At 44.5% G+C, this 8,582-nt stretch overlaps 1 long non-coding RNA gene and 1 pseudogene across 1 annotated transcript in view; both read left to right on the forward strand.

The window, feature by feature from the left end:
• LOC103159711 overlaps nt 1–3,971 on the forward strand; it is a 30,567-nt gene extending 26,596 nt beyond the window's left edge. The window contains exon 7 of the long non-coding RNA XR_003483393.2: nt 764–3,971. This is a non-coding gene — a long non-coding RNA (uncharacterized LOC103159711). The remainder of the gene's footprint in view (nt 1–763) is intronic.
• A 66-nt stretch (nt 3,972–4,037) lies between these two features.
• LOC103159712 lies at nt 4,038–8,376 on the forward strand (annotated as a pseudogene).
• Nucleotides 8,377–8,582: the final 206 nt, after the last annotated feature.

Below are 8,582 nucleotides of genomic sequence, written 5' to 3' on the forward strand. Positions count from 1 at the left end.
GTTTATCCTCTATGGCTAACTTGGTAGACAAGTTGCTTACCTTCCCTGGAGTCTTTCCACCTGTCAAAGGGACATAAGCACAGCTTTCTCCTATGGCTGAGAACATTCAGCTGGATAATGTGTAGAAGGACTTGTACCTGGAGGTCCATGAAGAACATGTAGCTGTTTTCCTATCTCTATCAAGGGAAAGACTGTCTGGAATGCAGGTTCTGAGAGGGAGAGGTCAGAATGGTTTCAGCTTGGTGCTTGATTACAGCATTGCTGTAAGATGTATCCTTCTTTGTCCTGGACTTCCAGGGTAGGTTTAGGCTCTCACCCAGGCTTCCACTGTTACAGTAGGGAACTATGATCACTCCATTGGAGGCACTGAGTTTGTCTTAAGTTTCGGAAAGATTTCTTAGCCCCTGAAACTTAGGTTTAGGAAGAGGATAATCTATGGGCTATTGCCCAGGATGACATCTTTCGCATCTAGGTAGACAAGTAAGGCCTTTGGCACCAAGTTAGAAGAAAGTGGTCAAGAGCAACTGATGGCTGTTGTTGCTTAGAAGATAGTTTCAGCCAAACTAATGTGGTGTGCATCCACGTGCAGACCAACTGCCAGGAAACAGTGTGTTCCCAGCACAGCATAAGATTACTTCTAGACCCCCATTTGATAAAGGGCTCTTCATTTCACAAGACAAAGAGACTGGATTGGTGAGGTCAGCCAAATGCTTAGGGTCATAGAACAAATGAGTGTCTGACTTCTACTCTTTCCCCATTCCAGCTTTGTCACTGCTTCCTTCTTGCCAAAGCCACCCACGCTCACCTCTCATGCAGAAGCCTCTGCAAGGACCCTGGCTGCCATCCACTCCTGTTTTCTCCACTTCACTTTCCAACAGACAAGTCAGTGGGGGCCTTAAAAATAGATGGAACTTTAAATCCTGTGTGTGCAGCAGCATCCTGGATGCTAGAGATACCACATCATATGCTGGCTGCTGGCTACTCTGACTGCCTGCTACTAGAAGACTGAAATTACAAATGCCTGTTTGCAGTGTGACTCAATGATAAAACCTGGGCTTAGTATGTGCAAGGTCCCAGGTTCAATTCCCTGTACCCTCTATCCTACGAAAATGATAATTGCCCCCCCCAACTCAGTGTAATGGGGTCAAGGAGAGAAAGAGTGTGTTCTGCCTTAAGAATAGGCAATAAATTGTCCTCTGTCTATAGAGAGTACAAAACTGGTATGAAAACTCATGTTATCACAGTGGCAGCAACATCAATAAAAAAACAGGCGTTTCTACTTGGCCTGCAACTGTATATCCATGTAGTTGAACATTCACCCTTGGGCACTTTGGAGCCTGAAAGGGGTGTTATTAATAGCCACACCTAGACTGATGTGTTGATATACTTAAAATCACAACACTCAAAGGGCTAAGGCAGGAGGATAGAAAATTCTAGGCCATTGGAGGTGTATAACAAGACTTTGTCTCCTGAGAAAAAAACAAACAACCCCAAAACCTTAAACAACCAAAGAATCAAAATGAAAATTGGAATTAAGAAAAGATGAAAAAAGAATCCCATTTGGATACCAAGTGTGAACAGAGGAGGCACTTAAGTCCCTACCTGACCTGACTGCAAAGTACGTCAGGATCCAACCCTGCTTACCTGTCTGGATAAGTTAATTTCTTGGTAGAGTCTACTTCCTTTAATCCAAAATCCCTAGGCTTAGCTCCATAAATGATCCAAGTTTCTTCTTACTTTGGGGTTCTTCCTATAAACCGATAGGTGACACTTGTCTAGCGACAGGGACAAGGTGCTCCAGCCAGAGAGAGGGTCCACTTTCTAGAGTCCATGGTCCTTTATTTTGCTCTCACTCCAGGTCTACAGACTATAGGGATCATTTGGAATCTCAGCTGAAATGTCACATCATTATAGAAACAGATCTTCCTTACTGTCATGTCTGGAGTAGGTCTCTCCTCCATCATTCTTTCTCTCCCATCTCTTGTGAACATGTGGATTATCTAGTTAATGGAATGCTTAGTATTTTGTGATCCTCTCTCCCAGCAGGCTGTAAGTTCCCTGAAGTTGGAGGCTATGTTTTTTCATAGTGGACCCCCCCCCAGTACCTAACACAGTGCCTGGAATATAGCAAACACCCACTAATCCACTACATACTAGTTGAGTGCATGGGTCTATGGGTGGCTGTATGGGTAGATGGGTAAGTAGGTGGATGAACGTGTGAATGGGTAGATGGGTGGATGGTTGGGTACATGAGTAGATGGATGAGTGAATGGTGGAGCTGTGACCCAAACTTAGGCTGAGTCAAATGCCCATGCTTTCCACCACTCTCTGATTCTGAGACTGCCAGCCTGGTAGTTAAGTAGATCATATCTGGGCAACAGCCTCCTAAACTGAAGAGGTCAAGACCAAGATTGGTGTGAAAAGATCAGAAGAATCAAGAGACCCAGATGTGCAAAATCCCTTCAGTGAAGCAGATGTGACCCCAGGAATCTATGTGAGGCGGAACCATCACATTTGATTGCTGGTTTCCATTAAAGGAATTGTAGCAGGTGCAAAAGTGGTAGATTATCCCAAGAATTAAGATATGAAAAGGATGTTAGATCACTAAACTCCAATTAGGGAAATTAAACTGTGCACACTCCCCTCCTGATGGAATATTGGGAGCTTGCATTAGCTCTGGGCTCCGATTCTAATAAAATTAGAGAATAACACTTTAATTGAATTGTGCTTAAAAGGATCATGCTGACAAATGTGATTGTATCTGGCTGGGATGCACACTTTCTCTAGCAATCATTAAATCCAGTGAGATGTCAGCCCTGGGATCCTGACGGGTTTCTGAAACAATCTGTGAACTGTGCTGATTCTTGGAATCTAATCAATTTATAACCGCCTCATTAGGGCTGGCTGCTAACGGGTTCTTAAAAATCAAAGCGAATGACTACACATCATGGCTGACTAGCTAGTCATATTGATGCAACATGGCTGGATTGTGTTGCAGCAATTCATTTCCTCTTTAAGAAGCCACTGTCACCTATAATTTAGGGATTGACATTTATCAGCCTGATGCAGACAGCTCCAATGTCCAGGATTTTCTTGAGAACAGAGCCAAAGAGTACAGTCAACCCACCTGATGGGGGTAAGTAAAACCAGCCCCTTGACTCCTCCCAACATTCTACCCATTCCCCAAGCTCATTGCTTGGTATTGAGTTCAAGACTGGGTCGAACAAATAAGGAAATGGAGGCTCAGAGACCAGTAGCATGTTTCCTAAGATCACACAGCAAATGAGTGACAAGGTCAGAATTTAACCCCCCTTTTTTTTTAAAAAAAAACTTTTTCAAAATTTTATCAGTGCATATTAATTATATATAGTGATGGCTTTCATTATGAAGTTTTCATGAATTTAATGTATTCTGATAATATTAACTCCCATTTTCCTTTCTTCTCCTCCCCACTCTTGCAGATCAACTTGATATTTTTTGATATTACATTGTTTCCTTCCTTCCTTCCTTCCTTCCTTCCTTCCTTCCTTCCTTCCTTCTTTCTTTCCATATTTCCTTCCTGCTTTTGTTCCTCCCTCCCTCTGTCCCTCCCTCTCTCTGTCCCTCCCTCCCTCCCTCCCTTCCTCTTCTCCTCCCATCTTCCCTTCCTACATCTCAAACATGGTCCAACATGTTGCCTTGAATTCAATATGTAGCCCAGACTAGCGTTGAAATCTTGGTGTCCCCCTGCCTCAGCCTACTGGGTGCTGGGATTACAAGGGGTGCATAAATGTTCTAGTAATAATTGTAATAAAAATTCAGAACAGTGATTATTCTTTCATTCACAGTTGAATTGGTTTATTTATGTGTGGGGAATAGTGGTTCCCAGGTGTGCCTAGATGTGTTTGTGTGTTTCTACATGTGTGGAAGTCAGAAAGCAACTTTAGGTGTCATTCCTCAGGAGCTTTCTATTTTGCCTATGTATGTATGTAGGTAGGTAGGTAGGTATGTATCTATTTTAAGACAGGATCTCTCTACATAACCCTGGCTGGAACTCACTGTGTAGACCAGGATGGCCCCCAACTCATAGAGATCTGTCTACTTCTGCCTCCCAAGTGATGGGATTAAAAATGTGCTCCACTATGCCCGGTGTACCTACTTTACTTTTTGAAATAAAGTCTCTCACTGGACTTGGGGCTTAATGAGTAGACTTGACTGGCTGACCTGTGAGTCCCAAGGACTCACCTTATCTCTGCTCCTCCAGCCCTACACCCACATGTAGTCTTGAGGTGCTGGGGATCGAACACTGATCCTTATGCTTGCAAGGCAAGCACTTTGGACTGGTTATCTCTGGAGTCTCTAATTGGATTTCATGATAATAGTAGTACTAATAATGAACATCGACACCATCATCATTACTATAATACTGACAGCCTATACTAAAATAAAGCATATTAGAGATGTAATTCATTTAATCCCCTCAGCATCCCTAGAGGTTGTTCTGTGATTATTGTGGTAGGCCTTCTCAGTTCACCACACATTTCTGAGCTTTAGAGGTACCTTCTCTTCCTGTTACATGCAATTGGATGAGCTAGTTGTCTAGCTTCCCAATGGGTGGTAAGCAGAAGGGACATGTGTTGTTTACAAGCCACTTAATGGCTGGTTGTACCTTTGTTAGGCAATCTCTCAGTCAGCAGCTTCCAGTCAGTGTCCATTCTGCAGACATCTCATCTCTGCAGAATTCATACTGGACAGTGAGTGCCAAGAACAGACCCACAGTGACTAACACACTCAGGCACTGTCAGTCAGTTTCTATTCTACAGACATCTCACCTCTGCAGAACTCAGAGTGGACAGGGAGTGCCAAGAACTGCCTTGGATCAGGTATTTGTCCTTCCATTCAACTACTAGCTGGACAGAGATATTATTAATAAGCTTTGGGTTTTTTAATAAGTTCTGGGTTTTTTTGTCTGTTTGTTTTTTGACACAGTACTTTGCTATGTAGTCCATGCTGGTTTCAAACTCATCCTCCTGCCTCAGCTTCAAGAGCTCTGGGATTAGAGGTGTGGGACTATGCCTGGATTAACAGGCCCCTTATAAAGCTTCAGAACTACTGGCTTCTTGAAGGAGCCCTTCTGATGTCCCGAAGAATTTACATTATCAAGCATGAGATCTCAGTGTTACCAAGAGAGAGGGCTCTCTGATGCCAGGGCCAGTGAGGAGCAGACAGGAGCTACATTTAATAAAGACCCCATTGCCTGTAGGGAAGGAAGACTGAAGTGTGGGCTATTTACAATTCCAAGAGCAGTTTTAAGGGTGGGGCTGCAAGGAGAGAACCAGAGCCCCCAGATCTAGAAGGGAGTGTAGGAGAAAGTTTGCAAAGATTGTATATACTTCAGGAAATGTATACCCTTCACCAGAGGTATCTGAGTCAGTTAAGGCAGTAATTGCAGCCCTTCCCGGCAAAGAGAGGGCAGGATGGCAGGGCCTGCTATTACCAGGTTCTCTGAGGCACAACAGCTTGTTTACTGGAGGGATAGGAACTTCACGGTGATTGTCTGGTGGCTCCAGGGCAAAGCCTGCTCCCCTGTTCCCTGCTTGCTTTTGGGTCTGAGTCTGGCTATCCGTCTTAGAGCTCAATCAAGGGGTACCTTTGCTAGGATGCTCAGGGGAACAGCTGCTAGGGGGCAAAAAGCTGCCTGGGTGTCTGCCACTGGCCCTAGAGAAAGACGTGCTGCCCTAGCTGTTCTGCCCTGTTGGAAGGCACGTGGAGCCAAGCACAAGGAATCCAAGTGTTGGTGTGAGTGCCATAGTTCACCTGCTGTGGAATCCTAGGCAGCTCCTTCTCCTAATGCATACCTAGGCTTCTCATTTGGAAACATAAGGGTCCTACCAGGTTGGCTTTTCTCTAATTTAGTGTATTTTTTCCTACTCTTCAAAAGGGTGTACAGTGTGTGTTTCTTGTGGATGACATAATTTGACACAAATGAGTTTTAACATTACTTGAATGTTTATATGTATGTTGAAAACACAGCAAACAACGGTAGTTTATTTAAAGAGAAAACATTTAAAGAATGCAAGGTGACTTATTGGCTGTCACGGAGCAAAAGAGAATAACGATGGAGTACCTATAATGTCAAATAAAGTGATAGCACTTGCTGCTGGCTTGGCCACCCATTCTTTGCTGACTCCTGCTCCTGGGTGACACCCCAGATGCTGCACCTGATTCAAGTGACGAAGAAACAAAGCTGCCAACCTCCCCTGAAAGGCTTCTCTATAATAGTCTCCTTTTTTTCTCTAATCATCTGCTTCTGATCAGTCTTGTTAGACTGTATCTTACTGGAAGACTCAGTCATGTGATTTTTTTTCTAGCTGCAAAAGAATCCTGACAAAAGCAAATGCTTGCCATTTCTACTTTCTCCATAAGGAATTGGACCTTAATTCATAAGATAAGTATAACATAGCCACAGCAAGACAGTTCAATATTGGGTGACAAACAATTGCCAAGTGTCTCCTAAAATGACAAGTACAAAATAGGCTAGAGACTTATACATCAAATTTAGATATAGTAACACACACATTTAAAAATATTTGAGGGGGCCGGGGTGGCGTTGTTGTCCGTGGGGCCGGCCGGTGGCAGCACAATGCTGCAGCTCATGGTGGACTCAGGGGGCACAATCCTCACGACACTGCTGGCGACTGGCGAGGATGCGACTGCAGGCGGTCTGGGGGCTTGCACACCGGGCCGCCAAACACTGTGGCCGCTGAGCGTCCACGACCTTACATGCCAATGTCAAGGAGTACTTCATGCTTCCCCAGCACCATTGAGCAGGTGGTGGAGGAGATCCGCGCCATTGTACGACCAGTGGAGGATGGCGATATCCAGGGGGTGTGGCTGCTGCCCGAGATGGACCACTGGAACGAGGAGAAGGAGCAGCTGGTGCTCATCACTGACCAGTCACTGTTCATCTGCAAATATGACTTCATCAGCCTTTGGTGCCAGCAGGTGGTCAGGGTGGCACTCAGCGCCGTGGACACCATCTCCGGAGAATTCCAGTTTCCTCCGAAGTCGCTCAACAAGCGAGAAGGCTTAGGGGTTTACATTCAGTAGGACAAGCAGAGCCGCCCTTCTTTCATCAACATATCCACAAACATGCTCTAGACCACCTTCATAGAACACCCGATGGCCAGCATGGATGAGAAGACCTTGTGCCATTTGGAAAGCTTCCAGGCTCTCCTGATCCAAGCTGTCAAGAAACCCCAGAAGGTAAACCCTCTGCCAGGACAGGTGAACAGCGTGCTGGCGCTGGAGCGCCCACTCCTCTTCGAGACCTACGTGGGGCTGATGTCCTTCATTAACAATGAAGCCAAGCTGGGTTCCTCCATGACCAGGGGCAAGATAGGCTTCTAGACAGCTGTATCCTCAAGAAAACCAAGGTGGTGGGGACTCTTTGTGCAACCTCATGCTACCCACTGTGGCTGGAGAGAACACGTGCTTTGTCCCTTTAGGTGTCTGATTAGAATAGTCAAGTGAATTATATATATTTAGATGGATATTGGACACCTTGGCAACATGATATATGAAGGCAGAAATATTGGCTGTCCCCATGCCACTGTGATCCTTCTGTAACTCCACATAAATGTTTTCTTCACTGTTCCTACTTGTTCTTCCTGCTTTGCCCCTCCAGCAGTATAGCTGCCACTTCTGCTGTTTGGACTGTTGAATACAGGGTGGAGCAAAGTGATTCCAGAGCCTGCACTGCTCCTGCATATGCCTTAACATCCCCTGTCAAGTTTTGTATTTTGAAATTCAGTCCATTTTTTAAAAGCTAACTACAATAGCAGTCAGCAGACTAGTTACCAAGAAAGGCAGCCTGCCTGGCAGCTCCTAGTGAAACTGCCCTTCTGTGAATATGTTTGACCTAAAGTCACACTTTGTAAAATTAATCCAGGTTGTGTTAATACAGCAATTTTCCTAGGCCCAGAAAAGGTCAGTTTCATGACATAATCCAGTTCCTTCTAGAAGTTGTGGCAGTGGGTTTACATCATCCTGTCTCTGTTTAAAAGGGACTGAGTGGTTTGGTTTAAGAAGTGCATGTTTATTAATAAACAGACCAGCCTGCAGCCACACACACCCCAGGCGCCATTAGCCCTGCTGAGCTTTGCTGAGCTTCAACACACCAACCACACACAGCTTGCCTCTATGGCTCTAGCACTTGTTGGTACAACTATAGATGCTGGCTTGTCACTTGATACCTCTGCTGCAGCTTTAAGTTAACCAGCATGGATGTGACTAGAATGTCAGGGCCTGTTCAAGCGGAAAGGTGACCTAGGATGCACCTGGTCTTTACCCTGTGCTTTTGGTTTTACAGTAAAAGACGTTGGAAACTAAAAATAAATAAATAAATACCATATATATATATATATATATATATATATATATATATATATATTTGAGAGGAATGACTTTGAGGAAGTGTATTTCTTTTTGACTGTTAAACCAATAGTCTTAAGTTCTGGGGAAATTCCACAGCACATTTTCCTATTTGTCCTCATTTGCCACCTTTCATAGTGACATGTGTTGTTTTTCCTCAGGGATTACAC

The sequence above is a fragment of the Cricetulus griseus genome, chromosome 3 (genome assembly GCF_003668045.3).
Source record: "Cricetulus griseus strain 17A/GY chromosome 3, alternate assembly CriGri-PICRH-1.0, whole genome shotgun sequence".
NCBI classification, from domain to species: Eukaryota; Metazoa; Chordata; class Mammalia; order Rodentia; family Cricetidae; genus Cricetulus; species Cricetulus griseus.